This window comes from Bactrocera neohumeralis, chromosome 3 (genome assembly GCF_024586455.1).
Source record: "Bactrocera neohumeralis isolate Rockhampton chromosome 3, APGP_CSIRO_Bneo_wtdbg2-racon-allhic-juicebox.fasta_v2, whole genome shotgun sequence".
In the NCBI taxonomy this organism is placed as follows: Eukaryota; Metazoa; Arthropoda; class Insecta; order Diptera; family Tephritidae; genus Bactrocera; species Bactrocera neohumeralis.
In genome coordinates, this window is record NC_065920.1 from 70,598,192 (window position 1) to 70,626,002 (window position 27,811).

General features: G+C 32.4%; 1 protein-coding gene across 1 annotated transcript in view; it reads right to left on the reverse strand.

Moving 5' to 3' along the window:
• LOC126753024 (gamma-aminobutyric acid type B receptor subunit 1) overlaps window positions 1-27,811 on the reverse strand; it is a 499,314-nt gene that overhangs the window by 294,160 nt on the left and 177,343 nt on the right. The window lies entirely within an intron of this gene.

The following is a 27,811-nucleotide window of genomic DNA, read 5'->3' on the forward strand; positions in this document are numbered from 1 at the left end:
TTCATTTATCTAACTTTTTATAGTACGAATATCAAAAAAATATAATAAAAACGAAATAAACAAAAGTCAGCAACCAACCAAGCTCAGATCAATTACCCTGAAAAGCATAGCCATTTAGCCATAAAAACATACATATACATAGATGTGGAGCCTTGCTATTGACTACACAAAAGGCAAAGTATTTTCCAAATTCTGCCACATATGACTTCACACTGCTGCATACATATGTATATACCCAAATGTATAAATTTTTTTGCTTTTCGTAAGCAGGCTCACTGGCAACTATTTACCACAGTTAGGCAGGCGAATGTAATTTGCTAGCTCTTCGCAAATGCGCTTGTGTGCGTCTGTGTGTGTGTGTTGGGATTAGTGCGCGCCAATGCGTGCTTTAAATCAAGTACTTAGCCATGCACAGTTAAGTAGCTTTGCTGTCTCCCTTCAAATACGCATCCTGCCCCACTCTTGCACTCGCTCTGTGCAAAGCAGTGATTAGTGATTGCAGCTACGATTTTGTTACGTAACTCTAATACTTTTGTATGAAAGCCGGCCGTTTGGTAATACAATACGCACACAAGCGTAACATTCTGGCATTTGCGTTGATTTTTTGATTTTTTTGTATTCCTTTTTTCTTTTCTAATATTTGTGTGTATGCCAGCAAATGCGTAGAAGCGACAATTAAACGCCTAAATGTGTGCAATTACCTTAAATCGGCAGTTTGTTAGTATGAAATCCCGTTGCCCAACGATTTTGTTGCTGAATTGGTTTTCTGATTTTTTGAGGATATAAATACGAGAGTAGTATGTATAGTTAGGAAGTTTTATAAATGGTAAAAGGGTAGTGCTGACAAAAAGGAATATTTTATTCCACTTATTTATTCATTTCGATATAATATCTTGCATTTATTTAAACAGTTTTGTTCAATAAGCCGCTTATGATATGATAGTTGTTTTGTTATTTTCAAACAGGGTTCGAACGAGTTATATGCTGTGCATATTTTTGGAAGTATTTTTGAAAAATACCAAAAAATTTAATAAAAATTTCAGTCGCAGCGACATCGCTTAACTCTGTGAGCTCTTGAATAGTTCTTAGAAGATCCGACATTTTCGACGAAAATTTTAACCAGCGATGAGCCCTATTTTTGGCTGAATGGGTTGATAAATAATAAAATTGCAGCGTTTGGGGCGAAGAGTTGTCATTTCATCCAGAAAAAACAACGGTTCAGTGTGGTTTTTGAATCATCGGTCAATATTACTTCACAAATGATGCCGGTGAGTACATAAACGGCAACGTTTACCGGCAATGATAATCGACTAGTGGCTGCCTGAAATTGAAGCTCGTGATATCGGCGACATTTGGTTTTGACAAGATGGCGTCACTTCACTCATGTTCGTAGATATTATAATTGTAAGAAATTTACTGGATTAACAATGATAAAATTATAATTATTTGTTCAAAAACCACTATTCTACTACTAATTACTACTACTGTGATCGAGAATAAACAAATTTATTACAATATGCAAATTCGTCACTTTAATTGCCAAATCAATTTCATCGCCTTCAAATGAACTTCCTTGTAATGAATCGAACTTCTGCCAACGGTTTTTGCAGTCCTGGATGCGGCCAGAATAGTCTACCGGTATAACTTCAAGACCTTCTCTTTTAAGCTGGTTGGAGTATGGAGTCATGTGTAAAAGTTCACGCAAGTGAGGCCATTCACTTGGGACTGGTCAGAAATGACTCTTTTACATATGGCTCAAGCAGCTCACGACTTCCGGTCTTTGACCAAGTATCCTCTGGGTATCCTAAGAACATCCGTTTGAAGGCGAGCTAAAGTGCGAAGGCGAAACATCTCCTCCACAGGGTTGTGCGCTGGGCTTGGGACCCAGACAAACCAGTCTCGGATGAAAGACCCTCCTTCTGATGACGACCATGTCCGGTCCCTCAATTGGGAAGGTCTCGCTGCCCAGGTGGTTGAAGTCCTCACTAGTGTGAAGGTTGACATCACCGGCGTCCAAGAAATGCGATAAACGGGACAAAATTGAGGTATCTGTAGGTCACTGTGGCATATACTCAGTGGCCATATAAACAGCGCAAATTTGGATGGGATTCGTGGTGGAGAGAGACTCCGTCGCCGAAATATTGTTATTCACTCCGGATAATGAACTAGAGCCACAATCCGCTAAGACAATGTGACCAAAGATGCCTTCTATGAGCGTTTGGAGCGCACTTATGAGAGCTGCCCCCGCCACGATGTCAAAATCGGGCTTGGCGACTTCAACTCCAGAGTGGGCAAAACAGGTATCTGTGGCACTACGGTCGGTAAATTCAGCCTCCACGGCGAAACATCCCCAAATGGATCGAGTCTGATCAACTTCGCGAAATATTGTTATATGTAGTACTAGATTCCAGCATAAGAAAATTCATCAATCCACCTGGCTGTTTCGGGATCGAAAAACCATAAACCAGATCAATCATATTGTGATAGACGGAAGACACGTATCCAGTGTTTTAGACGTGCTTACGCTCCGAGGTCCTAACATCGACTCGGACCACTATCTTGTTGCAGCAAAGATACGCATCCACCTCTGTGCACCAAAAAACTCACGTCAACAAATACAAGGAAAGTTTGACGTCGAGAAGCTCCAATCACAACAGATAGCAGAACGATTTTCTATTCGACTTGCACTCATGTTCTCTCAGAGCACTCGTCAAGAACTCGGTATAAGGGAACTGTGGGACGGCATTTCAAACTATTGATATCATAGGCCTCAACACCCGCGCCTTTAGTTTAGCTTTCTCCAGACTGGACAAGGAAGCAAAGCAAATGAGTCTGGCAGTGAACGAGGGCAAGACGAAATATCTCCTGTCATCAAACAAACAGTCGTCGCACTCGCGACTTGGCTCTCACGTCACTGTTGACAGTCACTTTGAAGTTGTAGATAATTTCGTCTATCTTTGAACCAGTATTAACACCACCAACAATGTCAGCCTAGAAATCCAACGCGGGATAACTCTTATCAATAGGTGCTACTTCGGACTGAGTAGGCAATTGAGAAGTAAAGTCCTCTCTCGACAAACAAAAACCCAACTCTATAAGTCATTCATAATTCCCGTTCTGCTATATGGTGCAGAGGCTTGGACGATGACAACAACTGATGAGTCGACGTTGCGAGTTTTCGAGAGAAAGGTTCTGCGAAAGATTTATGGTCCTTTGCGCGTTGGCCACGGCGAATATCGCATTCGATGGAACGATGAGCTGTATGACATATACGGCAATATTGACATAGTTCAATACATCCGAATAATTGTGTCATAAAGTGGAGGAGCTGCTCTTACAATAGGATGCAACCAACACCACAAAGAAAACCGCGTTTCTATAGAAGAATTTCAATCAATAGCGTTTAGATCCATAACCATAAAACCAATTTATAATGGGTGGCGACTATAATGCGAAGCATACCCACTGCGGCTCGAAGCTTATAACCACAAGGGCAAAAAGTAATTGAAAGCTCTTCACATCACTGGCAGCATTATAACATCTACTGGAACACCACTTTGCTGGCCAACATATCCACTTAAAACACCAGATCTTATTGATTTTTTCACTACCAAACTTATCTCTTCAAATTATATGTGCATAAAAAGCGGTTTGGATATAGCTTCTGTTATTGACCACTTTTTGCGCTAACAAAAAAAACACTGTTTGGGAATACTTTAAGCAAATGCTATCCAATATTGGTAGTCACGAAAAAATAAGTTGTGGTTCCGAGCTAGATAACGAAATCATGAATTTGACAAACACAATTCAATATGTAGGCTGGAGTAATACACCAATTAAACAAAACGTCACAGCAGACCATATATATTTCAAAAAGATTAAAGAAATGGGAGCAGAAAAACGCCAATTACACCGAAAAATGTAACAAAGAAGATCACCATCTGACAAAGTTGTTTTAGCAAAATGTGGAAAGAAGTTACCAGTAAGATAAAGATATTTCAAAATATAACTTTCAGCTATAACTTGAAAAAATTATCTAACATGTATTGGCTATTGGGTAGAAACTCTGTGATATACATATAAAATAAGATTCTTGTCAGGATTGGAGCTATGGATACAACTTTGCACTGTCGTAAGTACAATTCCAGCAATTCCAAGACAAAATTTTAAGATGCGCCGTCAATGCGTCTTGGTATGTTCGCAGTTTCGATCTTCAACGCGATCTCGGAATTGACTCAGTTGCCGCATCAATCAACAAATAGGCAAAGTCTTATATAGAAAGACTTCCTGACCATATAAACCTTATATAGTACAATAGCCAGACTCTCTGCAATTTATACGTAGAGCAGTATTAATTCTTTTTTTTATACAATAAGCAAGACAAATTATTCGTTAGTTTATTTGATGTTAAATAGTTATAGTGGCAATGAAATTAACGCGATTAATTTGACCCAAATGACGCATAACGCTCAAATAATATTCCTTGTTGATATTTTAGCCTGGCAAAACTTTCAAGTGATCCTGATAATAAGACGTTTTTTCTAAAAAGTTTTGCGATTTTTTCACTAATCTGGACTTGACGCTTAGGATTAAGCCAAATGACATTCTAAAGCTAACAGCGTTGCCTCTAATTGTCAATAAATGATTTTCAGTCTTTAAATATTTGATGTTTAGTTATGGTCCTCGTCTGACCCCGGTCAAGCAGAGCAGAGAGTACACCTTTAGCGTCTGCTGCAACATTTTCAACGTATTCGCAGAAAGATATTCGTTCCGCAAACAAAATTTTATGCAAGTCAAAGGCTCAACAAAATCCACTTTTGTATATATTGAAAGAATCATTTTTAATTTCTGACAATAAAACCTGTTGCTCAGGAGTTTGAAAGACAATTTCACTTTCCTTTTTGATCGCATTTTTAAATACTTTTTCTTCCATTTTTAAGTTTTTTTTCTTTAAAAACACAGTTGTTTTTGTAATGCATACAAAAAAGCTTCACCTTACAAATAATTGAAATTTAACCACTTACGATTTACACACATTTTTTTGGAATTTCACAACTGGCTACCAAAAATTTATTTTTTACATTTATTACACTGAAAAAAAATATTTTTTTGTAATTTATCTACTTCTACAGTAAAAAAATTAAACACAATTGTTATCACGTTTCGAGTAACTATATCTTTTGTTCTGAATAATTATTATATCATTATTATAAGAAAATTAACAAAAAAAAACATTACATATAATTTAAAAAAACAGAATTTAATTGAAATTAACTAAATAAACAGAAAAAAGTTTCACTTTCCTCCAAGTAAAATACTTAGTATATAATTACATACGAATATATCACTCCAGTTTGTACGAACCACGAGCATTTCAGCATTTCCAATGGCTTATGTAATATATCAAGAACTCACCTGGAACGAAATAAAGAATATTATTAATATTTTTTGAATTTTAATTTAATACTCTCAAGTAAAATTCAATATTGTTCTAAGGTTGTGGCGTTTTTCAACATTTTAAGTGGATTAGTGTTAAATTTTTCAAAAAACTTTAAATTATTTTTTTTCTATTTCGTAGGTTATACGCTTAAAATTAACATATTTAAGTGCTAAATTGTTATCTCAAATAAATCCGTCATCTACTATATTTCTTCTGCACATCAAACATATATTTCGCTATACAAAGACCTACCAGATTTTTGTTCACAACAACATCGATTTTCTGCAAACCAATAATTTTATCAACTTTTGATTTTTTATAGTAGGTCATTGTAGAAACAATATTTGCAGGTAAGAATTTTTTTTAAGTTTCATCCACGGAGAAAATGGAATCACTGCAATAATGTAACATGAAAAATATATGTTTTTTAAGTTTACTGTGTTTTTCCTCATGTCTTATCATACCCTTAAAATTTGAAAACAACTTGTGTGGTATTCTTTTCAATCTACAAACCCGCATTTTTAGGCTGTCGCACTTGAACTAATAGAAACTTCTCATTAGCATTTATACAAAATTTTACATAATTTACTAAACATTTCTGCATAATTTATAACATTTCCAAGCACCCAAAATCAATATTTCCACGCACCCCAAATACCATAGTTAAACGAAAATACATCAACTGCATGTTACGTATACGCCATGTACCACACTCAGGCCACTGTATAAAGTACACATGTATAGCAGCAGAATAAAACAGTAACTCCTTGTTCAGCAAAAATACACACAATATCAGCGCTTTCGAGACAAAATTAAACACAGTCAGGCAGTGACGAAGAGCAAGAAGAGCAAAAAAGTGCAAAAAAGAGTGAAACAAGTTTAGTATCACACTTATTGGGCATAATTTCCAATTGTTATTATGCTTATCAGCGCTGCTTCAATGAATTTGGCTTAACAGCAACAACAAGCGAACAGCAATTATTGGCTGGCTGATTGACTGTCTGCGAAGTTGTTGAGCGTTAAGTATTTGACAGCCGAAAATGTGATAAAAAACACATTAAAACGAGCGCGTCGGCAGCGCAGCGAATAAAGGCCGAAAGCGTAAGCCAAGAAAATCAAGACTGAAAAGCAGCTTAATAGAAAAGAAGTGAGAGGCGGCAAGTGACAAGCGCTGGTGAGGACAAAATTTATGTAGTGGGTGTGATTTTCGGCGCCGCTTGTCAAAGAGCTACAAATTTTTGCACGTGGAGGGAGATTATAGAAGGTAATCGATTTTTTTTTGGCTTAAAACATTTTATCGTCAATTTTTAGCGGCTGAAGGTAGCTTCCTTTCTTCACTTTCTTTCTTTACTTAACACCTACAGCAACACATTTTGCCGCACGCACGCTCGCTCACCTCACTTTGGTTGGAAAATTTTTATGACAAAATAAAATTTTTACAACAATTCGATTTTCTCCTGGAATTGAGTTAGGTTGCCAAGGCGCTGTTACTACTACCCCAGTTTGGGTTGCTTTAAATATGGGAGTATGAAAAAATTATCGCAAAAATGATAAATTGTGTGGTTGCAGTGGTTTATTATGGGCACAATGAGATAAAAGCGGGTAAGGCTTTCATTGAGGTAATTGCACGTGTTAAAATAGAAATTGAGTTGAGTGAAATTGCAGGCCAATCAGCGTGTGGCGCAATAACCTGTTAAGAAATAGCAATTGATTTTGCTTTCGAATAATTTGGGAGCGTGGGAGAAAAATTGGTTGGATTTTTGGTTAATAGAAAAATTTTCAAGGCAAAGGTGTGTAGATAAGCTTACCAAATTGGGTGTTTGTGCGCAACTTTAATTTGATTGTTTTGTCTTCAAAGTGAATAAATGGCTTGCGATTGAAAATTGGTGGTTTAGTTGGTTTTTTATATTCTAAATGTGTTTATCTTAGTAAAAGTGTAATTTCACAAAGAAAATTGTATGAAATTGGTTGATATTGGATACTAAACTATTTTTTTCGCTTTTTTCCCATAAATGAAAGCTTGTCGACGATAAATCCCATACTGAAAACAAATTGTTTTGTTCAAACACGATTATTTTTAAATAAATGCCTTCTAAGCAAAACATAATAAATTAGTTTCCAAAAAAGTACAAAAATTAGGTTAAGAAATTTTCTGTTAAAAAGATTTAAACATTAAAAACCTTTTTCAAAAATGCCTTTAAATATTTTACTATTTTAATAAAAAACTTAGAAAATTAGTTTAGACTAAACAAAATTTAACAGAAATGTTAAGCAATTTTTCTAAAATTAAAAAGAAAATTTTAAATTCAATATAATTTCAAAAGAACTTTTTTCAACAAAATTATTTTTCACTTTGAATATAAAAAAAATTATATTTAATTTAAAAATAAAGATATTTTTATCTAAAATTTTTTTAAAAATTATAATAACAAAAAAACTTTTAATTTAAAATAATTAAAAAATTTTTTGATTTAAATATTTTAATTTTTTAAATAAATATTATTTTTTCAATAACCAAAATGAGAAATAATTAAAAAAAATTTAAATTTGTTTCAATATTTGATTGTAAAATTTCATTTCAAACTTAATATAAAAAATTCGAAAAAATTTAAAAACAAATTTAAATTTAAACGTATACCTCAACAAAATATTTTAACATAAAAAATTATTAATTTTTCAAAGCGATAAAAAAATTGTAAACACAAAAAAACTTTTTTAAAATATTTTTTTATTTTATTTTCTTTTTCAACCATTGTTACATTTCAGAAAACAAAATGAGAGATAATTAAAAAATTATTTCAAATTTGTTTCAATATTGAAAAAATTTCATTTCAAACTTAAAAAAAAATCGAAAAAAAAAAAAATTTAAAAAACGTTTCTAAAAAATATTTGGAATTATTTTTTTATTTCAAAGCGATAAAAATTACAATTTTTAATTTCATTTTTCATTTCAATTTTTTCAAATTTTTTTATTTTTAAAAACTTTTTAAAAAAACTTCATTTTAAAAACATGCATTGAAGTATAAAAATATCAAAGTTTCAAAACGATGAAAAAAGTTTACATGTTTTGAGCTTTTTCAAATTTGAGTTTTTGTTTCAAACTCTTTTAATTTCTAAAAATGCGCCCAAACTTAATCTTATAAATTTGGGAAAAAAATAATTTCAATTAACATTTCAAAAATTTTTGCTAAAAATATATAAAACACGTTTCAAAAATTTAAAACTGGAAATGTTTTTCGCATAAGAAGTAAAAGTTTTGAATTATTAAATGCGCTTAAAGTTTTCTAAATTGACAATAATTTATTTCAAACTCAATTTTAAAATTAAAAAAACAAGAATTCAAAATTTCAAACCAAAATTTTAATAAAAGTTGTTAAAGAGATACGATAAATTTTAAAATTTTAAAAAATTAAATTTCAAGCTTTATTTAGAATCTTTAGAAAAGGGTTCAAAATTATATCTTAAAAAAATATTTTAACTACATTTCAGAAAACTTGATAAATTTTTAAAATTATTTCAAATTTAATTTTGAAAATTAAGAAATGAAGCAAACCGGATGTTTAAATTAAAACCTATAACTCACGTTACGAAAAGCTGTGTAGCTTGAATACTTTAATTTTATGTAACTTTTTATTTAAAATTTTTCAAACACAATTTCAAACTAAATTAAAAAGTTTAAATAAACCAATAAGTACAAAACATAAATATAATAAATTTTGGAATATAAGTCCTTGTATTATTTGTCAAATATCTTTTTTATAATTTTTATTTTGAAATTTAAAATTTTGGTTTTTCTCCCCAAATTTATTTTATAATTTTTTTGTCAAATTTCTTTTAGAATTTATATTTTTAAAGTTTAATTTTTTTCAATTTCTCCAAAATTTTAATTTTTTAATTTTTTATTTAAAACTAGCTGCATTAGTTTTTCAAAACTTTTTTTTTTAATTTAAATTTTTAGTTTTTTGTTGTACTGACTATTTCGAACTTGTTTTTAGTTTTCATTCGCTATCGTAGCTTTCATAAGACATTCAAAGAAACTAAAAAAGTTTTAAATTCGTTTACTGAAAACATCAAAATGTATATTTTCATAGTTAGAATTCCGAGTAAATTTAAACAAATTTTATTAAACAAAAGTTTGAATTTTTCAAAAAGTTTTCAAAAATATATATTCTTACTTGTTAAAAAACAAAATTTGGTATTGTCAATATTTCTACTTCAAACTTAGTTTTAAAAATTTTAAATATATTCGCAAAATTAAAAATTTTCAGTTCTTTCAACAATATTTTTAAATACAAATATTGACTATTCTAAAAACCGTGTTGAAATCTCTATCCACTATGCCACTATATTTTTGATATTTTTTACTATCAAAAAATATCGTTTTTTTAAGAACACTCCAACTACGACGAATTAACTCAAGCTACATAATTCCATATAATTTATATGGGTTTGCTAAAAGTTTTAAAACATCGCCGACAACTAAAAACAAGCACTAAAACTAACTCCTCTGCATTTGCAGTAAAATTAGAAGCATCAACGACAAAAAATGTAGCATACATTTGAGCGCGCACGCTAAGCACCGTCAATTACACGAACATTGCTCGGCGGAAAGTAGTGACATAAAACAGCGCTTTAGTCGGGCAGTTTATACAAGCGCTTAGAAATAAAATTAATTTCAGGCTATCAAAATAAAAGTGAGAAAATGGAGGGATAATAGAGCAAGACATAAAAGGCAAACTTAAGCCACCGAGCAAAGCGTGCCAGTCTATAAAGGCATACACCATACAAACAGCGCTGACAGACTACATTAATCGCACAGGCATGCGTTGGCAATTTTGCGCTCTGACCCAAACTCATTTCCGCTCTTATTTGAGTAGCGCTCAAAAAATACGGGGTAAATTGCGTCTATTATGGATTAACTACTGGTGATAAATAAAAATCAGCGCAAAGTTTTTCGTTAGCTGAAGCCTCATGCACCTAACAGTCGTTGCTTGCCGAGTGGTAGCTGTGGCTTGTGTGTGTTGATGCGCCTAAGACTATGCCTGCATTATTGATGATTGCGCATGCTTTAAGTTTATGTAGACTGTTTCTGCTTCCTGGGCTAATAACTCAACTCGCATTTTATTGGAAAATGACACCACTTTATATGTTGATCGCCTGCAATTACCCTCACAACAAGAATGATACCTCCAAGCGCATGCAGTCTTATTATATGCCTGAATTCTGTTTTTTTTGCGCTTACTTATATAAAAAATGCCTGATTTATTTTTTAAAGCGTTCTCTCGGTCAATTTTTCATTAATTGTGTAGAAGATGAGGTAGTAAGTAAGATACATATTTTTCACATAAAAAATCAAAATCTAGTACCAGAGCTCCACCCCACATGTCGCGCTATACTAGAAATATCTTTATAAAATCTATATAGCATCCAATTTTTTTCGCATATAAATTTCTATTAATCAGGTAATATCAAATGCTCTTGAGACATATGTATTTCACATCTTCGATGGATGCCGCTGGTGCCAAAATAGATCTCAAATGCTCTCAAATACTTTTTAAATATCTTTTTTATATTTGATAGCTGGACCTGGTTCCAAAATAGCTTTTGAGACATCTTTGATACTTTTAATGGATGGAGCTGATGTCAAAATAGCTCTTAAATACTCTTGAAACATCTTTCATATGTTCTGTGCATTTCTCTGATGCCAAAATAGCTCTCAAATGATTTTGAAACACCTTCCACATATTCAATGCATGACGCTGGTGTCAAAAAAGCTCTCAAATGCTGTTAAGATATTTTGCATATGGTCGATAGATGGCGCTGGTGCCAAAACAGGTCTCAAATGCTCTTTAGACATCTTTCATATGTTCGATGGATGGCCCTAGTGTCAAAATAGCTCTCAAATGCTTTTGAGGCATCTTTCGTATGTTCGTTGGATAGCGTTTATATCAAAACTGTTCTCAAATAGAGCTATACACATCTTTTGTATATATCCGTGGGATGGCGCTGTGTTAAAGAGCTTTCAAATGTTCTTGAGACATTTTTTATATGTCCGTTGGATGGCGCTGGTGTCAAAACAGCTCGCAAATTCTACTTAGGTGTCATTGATGTGTTTCAAAAAACTTCTTTACGTACTTGTATATGTATATGTAACAAAATTTTATGTGAATTTGATTGTATAATAAAGTGCTGTTTTCACTTTATCAAATTCAATGACAAAACAAAACACTAACAGCCTACTAATTTCCATGGTATGTGTTTCTGCATCGAGAAAAAATACTATAATAGCAAGAAGCTTTAAGAATTTACTTATCTACAAATATTCTAATTCGATTCGACAGATATTGCCATAAAAGGCTATAGAATTGATATGGCAGTCAGTTTCCGTTGTTTAGTTTTGCTTGTCATTGAATTGGACGTAGTGAGAGCGGAACATAATAGATGTACTATATAAATTGCCAAAAATATTTATTGAACATAAATTTCTAGGAGGTTCCCTCCCAAGGTAAATACACCGTAACGTTGAAAAATTAATAGACATTTAAGCACCGTTATAAATAGGCATTTTAATTTTGACAGCAATAATGACAAAATTATGACAATATTCACTGCGATAAATAAGATGAGATAAACCTAACCTAACCTAAATTTGTTAATCTTTTTGTGTATAGACTGAGGATAAAATGAAGCGAAACTTTCACACATATCACCGATTCTAAACTGTCTGTAAATTTGACAGCATTAATGACAAAATTATAACAATTACGGCTGTCGCAAATAGTCGAAATTTTGCTGATCTTTCAGTTTTATACAATAGATGTTATGATATATTAAATGAAGATAAATTTACATAAATATTATCGAATTTAAATGGTTTGTAATTTCGACAGCAATTATAACAAAATTATGAATATTATGACTGTCAAAAAAAGTCGAAACTTTGCCGACCTTTCAATTTCTATTCAAAGCGGCTATTATACTTATATTAAATATAAAGAAATTGACGCAAATAACATCAAATCTAAAAGAGATATAAATTTGACAACCATAATGACAGAAATATGACAATTATGACAGCGGAAAACGGTCGAAATTTTGTTGTCCTTTGTGTGTTTATACAAAAGAGGTTATTATATATTTAAGAAACATAAATTTACGTAAAATATCAAGTCTAAATTGGCTGCAAATCCAAAAGCATTAATGTCAAAATAATGACAATTATGACTACCGAAAATAGTTAAAAATTTTCCGATCTTTCTGTGGTTATACAATGTATTACATTTTATATTAAAAAAAGTATATTTACGCATATACTATCCACGCTAAATAGGTTGCAATTTTGACAGCAATAATGACAAAAATATGACAATGTAACAGACGCAAATAGTCGAAATTTTTCCGTTCTCTCCGTGCTTATACAATGTAGGTTATTATATGCTAAATGAGAAGAAATTTACATAAATATAATCCGTTTTAAAAGAGCTGTGCATTTGAGAGCAATAATGACAAAATTATGACAATGACGGTTGCGGAAAACAGTTGAAATTTTACCACTTTTTCCCTGTTTTTACAAAGCATAAAAAACAAGGAGAAACTTTCGCGTTTATCGCCTATTCAAAGTGGATTCTAAATATAAATAATCGAAATTTTTCTGATCTTACTGCGTTCATAAAAATGTGGTTATTTTGCCTAATACTAGTAACTCTACTGGTTAGTTTACTTAATCCATAGATATGACTGTGGTAGGATAAATTCCTCAAGCTCCAGGCTTAACATAGAGAAACGTCACATGAAACAGTCATTTAAAGAGAAACATATTTCATTATTATTACTATTAGGCATTGTCACCAAGTTCATATTTCTATACAAACTTTTGTCCATATCTACCTAAATATGTATATAGTACATACATATCTATCAAAGCCCGTTCTCCACACAAAAATCAGCATACATATTTTATGCCGTAACATAATGTCGCTGTCAAATTGCTGCCACTGATTTGAATCATAAGCTAAACTCGCATAATAAATAACATTTTTCCCGACAGTGAAAAGCAAATTTCCGATTACTTATAAACCATAAAATCCCAAAGTCAGTGTTGGTGACAATAGAAAATAAAACTGAAAAGGATTTGGCAATAAAAAGTAAAAGTAGGAGAAGAAAACCAAAATATCTGTATAGCCCTTTCCATAAGGGTTGAACGAAATGAAGCGTGGCTAAAGATAAGTGTAGTAAAAGCTTGGTAAAATAGAGCAGAAAGAGAATATGAAAATAGTATTGAAAGTAAAGCCAGCAGAAATACTTCAGAAGAAATGGAAGGAAAAATCGCAGGCCTGCAAATAAGTGTTGCACAATACAAAAGCTGTTTGATAAACGTTTGCGACAACGTGGGCAAGAAAAGGCTTAATCCATTAACACTTCATACAAAATGTGTATTTATTAAATACAAAGAAATATTATAGAGGAAATTATGATAAAAGTGAATATATTAGTGGTACAAAAACTTTTGATCTTAAGAAAAATTCATTGATATATTTGCAAAGCGACACTAAAAAGAGCTATAGAAGCAAATTAGTGGTACATGGCCTACCTTTAGGCGCACATAGCATTTTCGTATTTTCTATTCATGTTATTTCCTATCTTTATTTCTCTTTATTGGCGTAGACAGCGCTTACGCGGTTATACATATTTCCTATTCTACACATAAGTATAATTCCTTATTACCATTTATTTGTCATTAATAAACGGCTGTAATGTTTATAGCGGTCAGCAAAGCTGGCGGCTTAACCTTCGTTCTTTGATGGTTTAAATATGTGCCAGGATATATCCAGATTAATGTGTGGCGTGATATTTACTTGTTGTAATGTGAACTAGTTGTCATATGTGGGTGCAGGCGTAAAGGTTTTGTTGGAAGGCCAGTCGGTTGTTTATGACCATGCTTTTGCCTAAGTACGAATATAATGAGCGCTGGCATAAGCTGAAAGTCGAATTTAATCTTATACATATGTAATCTGTATATGTATACACATTATGTATTATGGAATCGGTATATTGTTTTTTTGTACGGACATTTTTGGCAGATTAAATTGGGGGTTTACTTAATATGGCAATAATCATTTAAAATCATAAAAAAGTTAGCATTGTAACTGTACTCAACTTTTGCATATATGCGAGGGCTTGTTTTGGTCAATCTGTTGGCAGCTAACAGTACGTAGACATTTAAGATGACACATGGGTTTACCAAACTTTTTCATACTACTACGTCTAATTGTAGGTAATAATTTATTCTGCGATTTCGTAAATTATTTATATAAACTTATAGTAAGCCTAAATGTAGTCAACGTTTTATAGAAAATGTTCTGAATATTGGGCTTTTGGCAAAAATGTACAGCATATGTAACATTTTGGGACATACATACTTACATTTAAATTTATTAAAACTCTTTCTACTCCTTAATGTATGTAATGTTTATGCTAAAAATTAAAAAGCTAAAGCAGCTTCGAAATCGGGAAATGACAGTGCAAAAAGTTGACTATACTGAATATTCTCGGACTGATGGAATATTTTCTTCTTTTACACAACTTAATAAATACTAATCCCGAAACTTTGAGACCAAAAAATTTAAAAATACTTCTGACACCTAAATGTAGGCAATGCTTCATACTAAAATTGAAATATAAAACTAAACTTGATTTTCGAAATCGATATTTCTGAGGTGAAAGTTAACGGTTCTAAAAATTTTGGCACTAATTGAAAATTAATTAATACACTGAGACAAAAAAGTACCCGGAAATTGCAAGTAAAACGCAAAATATTTTTTTCGGTTCGGTTTATGTGTACATATGTATGTGTAAGTGACATATGCATAATATAAAATTGGTGTTTAATCCCGAAATTTGTGGATTGAAAATTGAAATATCGAAAATTTTCTCAAGTCATTGAACTTACAAGAACATTGAACTAACTAAAACAAGATTTGGAGTATACTCGTACATGAGCTTAATCCTTAAATTTTTTTGATTGAAAACTGAAATACCGAAATTTATCGCAGCAGATGGAAATTTTGTTTTGTATTTAGTTTTTTCTTATTATTATTGTATGTCATATGTGTATATAATTATTAAAAGCTAATCAAGAAATTTCAATTCCCGCAGCACCGAACATTTTCGGGACTAATTGAAATTTTATTTTTTATTGTTTTAAATTTCCGTTTTTTTACATGAACGTAAAAAATATTAAACGTTAATCCCAAAATTTCGGGATTGAAAATTGTCAATAACGAAAACTTGCGGAACTAATTGAAATTTCATATATATATTTTTGCTTTTAATTTTCGTTTTATAAATATGAAAGACCTATACCGTATAACTTATAAACGATGAATCCCAAAATCTCAGTACCGAAACTTTTCGGGATTAATTGAAATTAAATTTTCAACTGTTTTTATTTGCAAGTTATTTATATAAAAGGTTAATACCGAAATTTCAGTATTTGAAACTGACAATACTGAAAATTTTCGGGATTATTGTTATTATACTTTTATTACTTTAATTTTCAGTTCCTTTATATGAATTATTAATTCATGTAATGAAAAGCTAATCCCGAAATTTCGGGATCCAAGATTGGGAGCACCGAAAGTTTTTGAGCTAATGACATTTTATATTTATATTTTCGCTTTTAATTTTCATGTTATTATGTATAACATACATATAAAAGGTAAATCCCGAAATTTTGGAATATTATAATATGAAGATTAATTAATTGCAATTCCGAAATTTCGGGATCAAAAAAATCAGTACAGGAAATGGGATTAATGAAATTTTATATTATATGCCTGTTTGATTTAATTTTATGTATGTTGTATGTACATAAGTATGTACATATGTATGTACATATGTGTAGTTAAAAGTGGTTGATCCCGAATCGAAAATTTACTATATCGTAAAATTTCGCGAGTGATGCGAGTTCTATACGGCGAGTCCCGAAATTTCGGGATCGTTAATATTCGGGACTACTTACAATGTTTTTTCTAAATATATGATAAGCTTAATTAAATAAAGTTATTTCAAATAGCCCCGAAAATTTGCGATCCCGAAATTTCGGGACTTAGTGAAATGATGTTTCTAATAAATAAAAGTAATGTTTGAACTAGTTAAAGAGCCAGCTTCATTCACGTTTTCTAATTTTCATTTATTGTAAAAATTTATATACTTTAAACTATTTGCCAAAAAGTAGCGAACTTTATGAAAAAGTTGGCTGATTTTTATGATACTTATTACTCATACGCAACGGCCGTCATTATACTTGATACATAAAGGTCAACAAACTTTTTCATACTCTACGCAATTTTTTTCATAAAAATTTTTTTGAAACTTCCTTTTCTTTAAATATGTAAATTTTTGCATATTAAAATTTCTTTGCAGACCTTTGGTTAATTTTCTTCATTTTATTTGTTTTTTTTTTCAAATGTTAATAAGCAGTCAAACATTTGTCAACAAAATTATGTTCATTAGCACTAATTATTTGGAATTTTATTAATAAAACAAATTCCGATGAACTTGAATTTCCAAGCAAGAGGCAACCGCCCACATTTGCGTCTGCTTCATAGCATTCAAGCCGCTGCTACAACTCGCTCAAGCACGAATGAGGTCGTAGTAAACAACACACCCACACACTGATAGCAACCAAATTATGCTTCGCGCAAGTGGCCAACAATTAAAATCCAATCAATCAGCGTCATCATAAACGCCCACACCACGCCTGCGAGGTGACCGATTTCGAAAAATTATTTCAAAGTGTTTGCGAAGCGCTCAAGCACTGCACCGAGTGGCAGTCAAAGGCGAAAATGGAAGTTAAAAGAGTCGTCGAGCAAAATATTATTTTCCAATTGTTTGCATTGCAGGTCACTTCGTGCGCACAAAAGAGCCATAACGGCCCGCAAAATGTCTGGAAATGTCTATAAATGTTTCCTAAGTACGTATGTATGTGCGTGTAACGGTAAGTGTCTGCTGCCGTCGGTGCGAACGCGTCGAGTAGGCGCTAATTAATGATACGCATGTAATAAATTTATTGATTTCAAGTGAAATTCCGGCAGCGCCCACCTAAGAGCAACAGAAAACAGGAATAACAACATTGAAGACACAAACAACAACAACAATATATTGCGACGACGGACAAGCAGTAAGTCCAATTAGCTTGTACATCTGCCACTTCGTACATTAATATCCACTCATACGCAACGGCCGTCAACCAGCATAACTGAGTGCGCTTGTATGTATGAGTGTATGTATGAATGTATTAATGTGCGTGTGTATGTATATATGTGTGTTTGTCCTTGCATTACGGCTAATGAAAGGCCAACCATTATGTAGTTGTGCGCACTTATACATACCGGTATATGCTTGAACGCCTAGAAGCATACATCATTGATTATGTTGAGTGCGTTTGCGTGTGCTTGTGCGTCTGTATATATGTATGTCTGTGCTTAGCAAGAATATTGTGCCTCCAGTCTTTGCCTTTGAATAGAGATCACTCGGGCAGCAATTACATTCCATCAAGCCAGCTCGGCTCGTCCGCCTAGCTGTCCAGCCGTTGTGCAAAGGCTGAAGTAGTTAGCAGCAAAACAAGCCTAGCAGCCAAGCTGTTGCGGTGAGTGTGCAAACAAACCAAGAACAAGCGAAATTGTTGCTTGCAGCTGTGCAGGGCATTACTTTTGCTCTGGCACTAACGAAGGGCATTCAATTATGTGTTTGTGTGTGCAGTTGTTGTGCCTTAAGTTGGCGCAATATATGCATACATAAACAAATATACCGTTATAAAAGCTGATTTATGCGTCGGTTAGCATAATTTTTTTGTGAATATAAAATAAATAAATAATTAAAAATAGAGATTTCAAACTTTTGCAAAAATAAAAAATCTTATTATAACAGTGTTGCCACATATTTTTAAAAATTTTATAAAAGCAAGAAAAATATTAAGTAAGACTGTTTTTCCGGATTTCTTATAGCATTAAAGTGTAAAAAAGATATTTATGTTGATTTCAATCGGACAGTTTGCAAGACAGCTATATGCTATGGTCGTCCGATCTGAACAATATGCTCGGAGGTCATAGCATTTCTTAGAATAGTAAGCCGTGCCAAATTTGGTGAAGATTTCTCCACAAACAAAAAAGTTTTCCATACAAAAACTTGATTCCGATTGTTCAATTTGTATGGCCGCTATATGCTATAGCGGTTCGATATTAGTGATTCTCACAAATAAGCAGCCTATTGAAGAGGAAGGAACGTGTGCAAAATTTCAAATTGATATCACAATAACTGTAGGACGTGTGTATGCGAACACGTCTAAATCGACTGAGGTCGTCATACTATGAATTTATTTATACTTAAGAGGATCTCTGAAATTTCTTCTTGTGTGCTAGAAAATAAATAATATACAGTGTTCATGGTATAAACATACCTATACCAGTGTTGCCACCTATTTCTAATAATTAAATTAAACATTTTCGTGGTATACCTGAAGAAGTTGAACAGTTGACAGCGGTCACAAAATTTTATTTTTTATTCTAAAACTAAATATATGGTGTTACCTTACTATATTATTATGTTATGACTATGCTAGTATAACATTATTTGCCAAAAAATATTCAATAACAACGTACACATATGCAAAATATGAGGTACGAGGCTCTCGGTTGATTGCCTATGCAGAGGATGTGATACTCATGATCAAAAGAAATTTCTTGAGCAGCGAGTGTACGAACTTACTCAAGGATACCTCAGCAACGTAACGAACCGGTCGACTGCCAGTAGCCTTGTCATAAAACCAAGTAAAACCAAACTGTTTCTCTTCACTAGAAGCTATAAGCGGTAGCTCTACAGAGATATCTTTCATCTCTGAATGAATGAGGAAACTTTACCTTCAGCTTGCAGATACAAGGACGTATTTAGGAATGATCTAAGATAGAAAACTTTCTTGTAGAAGTCTTATATCGAGAAGAAATGGAAGCGGAAGTAATTAATTTCTACTGCAGTAGAGGAAATATTGGCGAAAGGTGGAGTCTTTCACCGTAAGTATTTTAGTGATTCTACGACATCGTAGCTAAGACCATTGTGTACTTCGGGTCTTTGTGTGGAAATCGTAATAAACTAGATACAACTGCTCAAGCTTATCAGCATAGGTGGTGCTCTAAAATTACACCAAACATGACACTTGACGTAATTTTAAACATAGTTCCCATTGGCATAACTAAAATGTGTACAGAAACAAAAGATTTAATTATGTGACTGAACACTTTTCTCGCACGCTCTGATTTCATACCGCACTATTTGGTAAAACTTCGTTGACGAAAAAAGCTCTGGCGGTCTTATTCTTACCATCACACCTGCAAAAAATTTTGGAAAAAAACTAACTCAAGGAGAGAGGCAGTGAACTGCTTTAGGCATGATTCAAAACTTCTGTGAAAGGTTGGTGCGGATGTCTACTGTTGGGAAATATCAACGAATACTTATGTTCTAACTACTCCAACTGCAACCAAAGTACCAGTCTTCTTTCGAGAGGTGACTGCCCACAGCGAGCTCGAGAAAAAAAGTATAACCTCACTATCATTGGCATCTGGGTATTTTTAGATAATACATATTTGTGTAGCAGACCATAGTGGAATCACAGGGAACTGTAAAGCTGCTGAGTTCACAAAGAAGGTTACGTGTGCCTCTTGTCATTTAGAACGGGAACGGGTCGAAACTTTGTTTTACACTTGCAGGTTTCCATGGGTAGCTATCTATCTATCTGGGTAGCTAAGCCTAGCCCCAGCTGGGAGAACGGTTTACCAGTGCGGTCGCAAGATCTTTCAGACCCAAAATAAGTCGCAAGAGAGCAAGTGAGATTTTTACTTTCAGCAAGGCTATGCTTTCTCTTCATGCAGAGATTATAAAGATACCGAATTATGTATAGTTAAATTTAAATAATAAATGGCACGTAAAAAGTAATGAGTAAGTAGTAATGAATAATAATAATAATAAACAATGTTTATTTAGAAATATGTGGCTACTAATGAACATTAGTATTTAATAATGATAACGAGTAACAAATAATGAATAATGAGTAATGAATAAAGAGTTACTTCTAAGTAATAACTGATGATTAATTAATAGTAATATATATTGGATAATGAATATTAGATAATGAACGACCAGTAAGTAATGAGTAATGCATAATGGGATATTGGTAATGGGTAATGGATCATTAATTATGAGTAATGAGTAATAAGTAATAAATAATGCTTGATAGTATATGAGTAATAGGTAATTAATAATTAACTACTAGTAAGTAGTGATGAGTAATGTGTAATTAATTATGAGTAATGAATAATAAGTAATTGTATTGTAATGAGTAATAAGTAATCTTAATGAGATATGAGTAATGGGTAATGAATAATTAACTACTAGTAGGTATTGATGAGTAGTGGATAAAGAGTTATGTGTAAAGAGTTATAAGAAATGAATAATGGGATATGAGTAGTGGGTAATCAATAACTAACTCCTAGGAAGTCCTAGAATATGTGTAATGGGTAGTGGTAGTAACTATGAATAATTAACTACTAGTAAGTAATGATGAGTAATGGACAATTAATTAAAACTAGTGAGCAATAAGTAATGCTTACTAAATAAAGAATAATGGGATATAAGTAATGGGTAATGAATAATTAATAACTATTAAGTAATGATTAGTAATGGATAATTAACTATGCGTAATGAGTTAAAATAATCCTTAATGGTATATGAGTAATAGGTAATGAACAATTAACTACAAATAAGTAATTATAAGTAATGGATAATTAGTTGTGAGTAATGAGTAACGAATGACAAATAATTCATAATAGGATATGAATAATTGGTAATGAATAATAAATTAAAAACTGTTAAGTAAGGATATGTAATACATAAAGATTCATGTGTAATGGGTAATGAGTAATAAGTAATGAATAATAAATAATGCATAACGAGATTGATAATGGGAAATTTTAAAAGTAATTACTGAAAAATGCATAGAAACTAAATTTCCACTAACGGCAAAACAAAATCATAACTCCATAAAGTCTGAATACGGGATTCTATTATCAATTATTATATAATTAATTATATTATTTACCAATTATGACTTTATATCATCATACCATTGTTTAAATTTTTGTAGAAACATGCATAGAAATGTTGGTATATACACCACTATACACACATTATTATATTCCAAACATTTATCAAGGGACTTGCCAACCGCTTGACCTATATTGGCTGGTCATAAATCAAAGTCCTCGAAATTCGATATTTAAATTAGCCATGCGATGCTTAACCTTGCATGTAAAAGCTATTTTGCTTTACGATCTCCATTTCCCCTGCTACAGTTGTTATTGAATATGAACAATTTTTAGATATTTTTTTACTTTTTTTGTTTTCAATTCAAGCTAGAAAAGTGAGTTGAGTTTCTGTGAGAGTGTTTTTATTTTTGGATACTCAGAGCATCGAAAAAAGAGTATAAGGTTTCAATTATATTAATGTTATATTAGAAATTGTATGCATATATAAATATATATACTTAACCTATTTTATAGGAGCACATACAGTGTGCGACAAAACTAAAGCACGGAATCTGCCTTGTCGGTATTTAACTGGATAAAATCATAAATTAGGCATTACGTGATGTTTTATTGATTTGTATTATTAGTTCATGTATTCTTCTTTTAAAATTAGTAGAAATTAAACAAATTAACTTATTAAAAAAATATATAAAATACCATATATGAAAAACTCCAAAAATTTGGTGCGACAAAACAAAAGCACGAAATGGTTTTATGATTGAAAAATTTATGTCTTTCAATATTTGGTTGCGTATCCCTTATTTTTCAATACAGTTGCACATCGGGTAGGCATGGACTCAATTAATTTATTTGATATGTCCCAGGAAATGCTTTTCCATGCTACCTTCACTTGAATGTATAAAACGGCCTTATTTTTACAATTCTCAAGTCTGATTTTTCGATCTACAATTTACCATTGGTTCTCTATGGGATTGAGATCAGGTGATTGTGCGAGTCGCTTCAAAATCTCATTCCCGTTATCAACAAACCACTGTTTTACACAAATAGCAGTGTGTTTCTGGTCGTTGTCATGTTGATAACTCCATTTTAAAGCCATTTCTTCTGCAACATGTGGCAGCATTAATATTCTGAGAACTATTTTTATGCTTATATTTGTCCATTATACTGTTTATATGACGAATTTATCCTATTGCATTCCCTGGAAAACAACCCCACACTAGTACATTGTCTCCACCATGTTTCACCGCGCTTGTTTTATAACGTTGATTTAGGCGTTGTCCCTTCGGTCTGCCTACCAGCTTCAGCCCATCTCAATCTTTGATATTAAACTTCGATTCGCCAGAAAAAAGTACAGTTTGCCATTTGGTAATCGCTCAATTTATGTGCATCCTCATAAATTCCAATCACGCCAGTCTGTTCTTTAAATAAATAATACGGCGTTTTTGCAATAACTTGCTACAGGTAGCATGAAAATTCCCCATGGACAGCTCGACGTTGTATGGATCTCTGTAATATATTTAACCGTAATTGTCTTACAATAGATATTGCCGATATAAAAGGGTAATTTTTTATTGCCCGAATGACTCCCTTATCCTCTCGTTCGGTTGCTCTCCACTATGCGCTGTAACCAAAGAGCTTGATTTGCCAAATCAGCTAAACGTTCGGGAAACATTAGGATGATTTATTCCAAACTTTTTTGCAATAGTCATAACCGATTCTCTTTTCTTAAAATCCTTAACAAATTTTTTTCTAAAATGAACAGAATACTTATTTCGAGCCATTGAAATATCTTTCTCTTTAACATACAACCAACCGTACTGAATGACGAACTGCAACTGAATATGCATTAATATTTTTCTAATTAGGTAATAACTACACATATCCAACATTTTTGATCATTAAAAACCGTTTGACAAACAATTAATGTGCAATTAATGTAAATTCTTAGTTATGTGCTTTTGTTTTGTCGCACCAAATTTTTGGAGTTTTTCATATATGGTATTTTATATAATATTTTAGTAAGTTAATTTGTTTAATTTTTACTAATTTTAAAAGAAGAATACATGAACTAATAATACAAATCAATAAAACATCACGTAATGCCTACTTTATGATTTTATTCGGTTAAATACCGACAAGGCAGATTCCGTGCTTTAGTTTTGTCGCACACTGTATATTGATGTTTACAATTTCTCACAATACGAAGGCAGGTCGGCCTCATTTATACTTGGCAGCGAAGGCAATTATGTACATATTATATATATGTATGTATGTAAATTATTTGATATATATGTACGTTTGGTATTATGATTTCATGCCCTAAAATGTTTTTCCTACGAGGTACACTGAACTTTTGTCAATTCGCCAGCATTAGAATTTTGGCTTCGAGCGGCTTGGTTGGTTTGTGGATTATGTAAAATATATTATAATTTTTATTTCTAGGTATGTCTGTATGTAGTATATATAACCAATGCATACAACAGTGGACTCACATTGCCACACACTGAAGGTTATTCATATGAATCACTCAAATGTTACGTATACGCCATGGTATGCATTGCATTTCGTAAGCATTGTTAATATTTGCAATTTGATAGTGTTTTATTAACTTTAATCACTAAACACAACTAACGAGTCAGTACAAATATTTGTTGACGATGTTCTGAAGTATACTAAACGCTTCCAGTAGCCTGACCTTTAATGAAGACATGCCCATACAGAAGTGAAATTTCCTAAAAAGTTCAATAATTTATAAAACATACTCTTTAAATAATTTTTAGCACAAATTGACAGCACCTTTCACACAATACCACCAAATTATGTAATGCTTGCCATCAATGATTTATATACAAACACATACACACACTCAAACTCACATAAATATTCATACCCTCACTGAGTTATTGTCTCACGCGGTGGCATAAACAATTAAAATGCCAAGCAATAAACTTTTTAAATACATTTAATCGCCCGCAATTGTTGCCATTACACATAAAATGAGTGAAATTTATTTAATTTTTCAATTTATGGAGTCAAGTGCGTTCGACACGCGTACAAGCCGAGCGCCGGCAACAACATATGTAAGTGCCATATTTCAAAAGATAACCGATAAACAGCACTTAAATAATTTATTTGCAACAAACAGGAGCAATTGCAAACACATTAAATTAATACGTATTGCATAAAAGCTTTAACAGCCTGCAAGTATGCAATAAAATTGACAAACAATGAATTTAAAAATAGTATATTGAAAATGTGTGCGCAAATAAATATTAATGGCAGACAACGTGCCATTTTAATAACAAATCAAATTACACACGATTTTATGTGTATTTCGCACCAGCATTCGGTTATCACATATACGCGCCAAAATGTATGCTTTAATATTTAATAAAAGCTGACGCTAATTGTGCTTAATTAAGTGACATATCGCGGCATAGAATGACCGCTGTGAGCGCACAGCTAAAATCAGCTGCGTATAAACACTTTCGTTAAACGCCTGAATGTAGGCTAACGAAATATGGCTGTCACAGAAATTGTAGCGAAATAATAGTTTGAATGAAAAACTGGACAGTTAGATAAAATAAAAAATATAAATGATTATGAAATAAAGCCTTATATAAAATGAAACATAAATAAAATGCAATATCAATACCAATATCAATAACAATAAAAACACCACAACCAACATCACTAATATTACGAATGTCAATACCAATACCAATACTAATACCAATACTAATACCAATACCAATACCAATACCAATATCATTACCATTACCAATATCAATACCAATAAAAATACCGATACCAATATTATTACCATTACCAATATCAATATAATACCCATATCAATGTCAATAGCAATACCAGTACCAATATCAATACCAATACCAATATCAATACCAATACCAATACCAATATCAATACTAAAACCAATACCAATATCAATACCAATACCAATACCAATATTAGTACCAATACCAATACCAGTACCAATACCAATACCAATACCAATACCAATACCAATACCAATACCAATACCAATACCAATACCAATATCAATACCAATACCAATACCAATACCAATACCAATACCAATACCAATACCAATACCAATACCAATACCAATACCAATACCAATGCCAATACCAATACCAATAACAATACCAATACCAATACCAATACCAATACCAAAACCAATACCAAAACCAATACCAATATCAATACCAATAACAATACCAACACCAATATCAATACCAATATCCATACCATTACCAACGCTAATACGAATACAATACAAATATGGCCTTTCATAGTAAAGAGCGGCAACCAGGTAACAATTGGTTATGGCAAATTATATCGTTAACATATTTTTCCAGATAATTTGATTTCTAGATACACAAAATGCTACATTTACCGCGGTACGCGTGGCATAAAGTAGTTGTTGTTATTGCTGCAGACAGAGTCGGGTGCCCTTAGGCGGCATATGCGTCGCTCTCCTGCCTTAAATTTTAATTTTTAATACCTGCCCAAAAGTATGCAATGGGAAATTCAATTTTAGCGCAAATAATTTTTCGAGCCGCATTTTTTTACGCAATTTACGACGCACAGGGGTGTGGCATGTTTTGTACAACTTGCAGGTGGAGTAAATTTACATGCGCCGCTTTATATAATATTTATGCGTTTAGTTCACTATGTGAGGCCCACATTGCTGGCAACCTTTTTTTCAATTTTGGCGGAAATTGAAATTTCGCAGCTACGTTTCAATTATTAAAACCGGTAGCCTCCAATGTCCGACGAACTTTGCCACACAGCTGAGGTATAGTGGCGACAGCAGCTGTTTATTGCAAAGTGGTGCTGCTACCTGCGCGACTCTTGGTCGCAGTTGTATGCGTGAAATTCTACAATTTATTTGTGCGGCTAGCACGTGGCATAAGTACAGCCAGAAGTTTACCGCTCTTTCTGGGTTTTTGGTTGGAGACTTGGTTTGCTGTTTAATACCTTGAGCAAAGAAGTGTTTTGTTTTTTACACTGCATGCCTATAGGTGGCAGATGCAATTTTTATTCAATATATTTTGTTCCTTAGAATGGTAAAACTATTTTTTATCTTCGTGTGAAGTTTGATCTCCATATTTCTGAAGCTTTAGCATTAGAAGTCTTTTGAAACGACTATAGATAATTTTTCTTAGAGCAAATCACCAATCCATCCATACTTGAGGAAATGTGGTTTCGTTCCTAGTAAGCCTTTTGGACATCCGCCATTATTTCAAGCCTGAATGTGGGAAAAATATTTTTAAAGAGCAAGTTTTGCCTATCTTTAGGAGCATTGTTATATTTTAGCAAAGTTGCACACCAATTCAATAACCAGGTATACATTGGTATTTTCCGAAGCCATTTGAGTTCTAATAAAAATTTTCTATTATTTGAGACTTCTTTATATATATAGAATATATTTATGAGATTTTTTCCGAGCTGAAACTAATTAGCGGTATTGGAAATAGGAAGATATAAGAAACTTTTTCGATAAAGAAGCCCAAATATATGGAGCAAGGACATACTTTTAGGCGCAAACTCCCTAAAGTTTAAGTTTATGCTATGTCTTTAAATAAAATTTTATTAAATCTAAAATTCATGTATATTTAGAAAAAAATATTGCATTTAAGCCCTAGAAAATAAAAAAAATTTTAATTCAAGAATTAAAAAGAAAACTAAATATTAAAACTTTATTTTTGCCCTTTTCTACACCATAGAAACTTTGCTGTAATTACACTGAATTTGATTGTGGCGACACTTTGACTATTTCAGCAGAAAATTATAAGCTAAAGCAGCAAACAACTTACGCTTTTCACAAAAAATACGGAAAACTGTACATTTCTGTTACCATTTTCTTCTCCTTTCTACAGCACATAGAAAAAGGTCACACGCGGTAATGCAAAACCGCGTTTGATGTTAAAAAGTTCGCAGAATTCCAAAAAAACGAAACCAACGAAATTATGTCACGAAAAAATGGCGGTTAAAAGTACACAAACTGATAATTTATGACACTTAATATCGCATTTAACGCAGAGTTCAGCAGCGGAGAAAGTAGCATTCCCACAGGAGTGACCACAGCACGCGCACTGCCCAAAGTGGACCGTGGGTGTCATGAGAAAAAGTTGCCGCAAGTGTATTTTTTGTTCTTCTTTTCTATTTTAATTTTTTTGGTATTTCTCTTTTGGTTAAAAATTGTTAGCGGGTGTTTTCATGTTTCATTGCGGGCGGTTAATAGGAT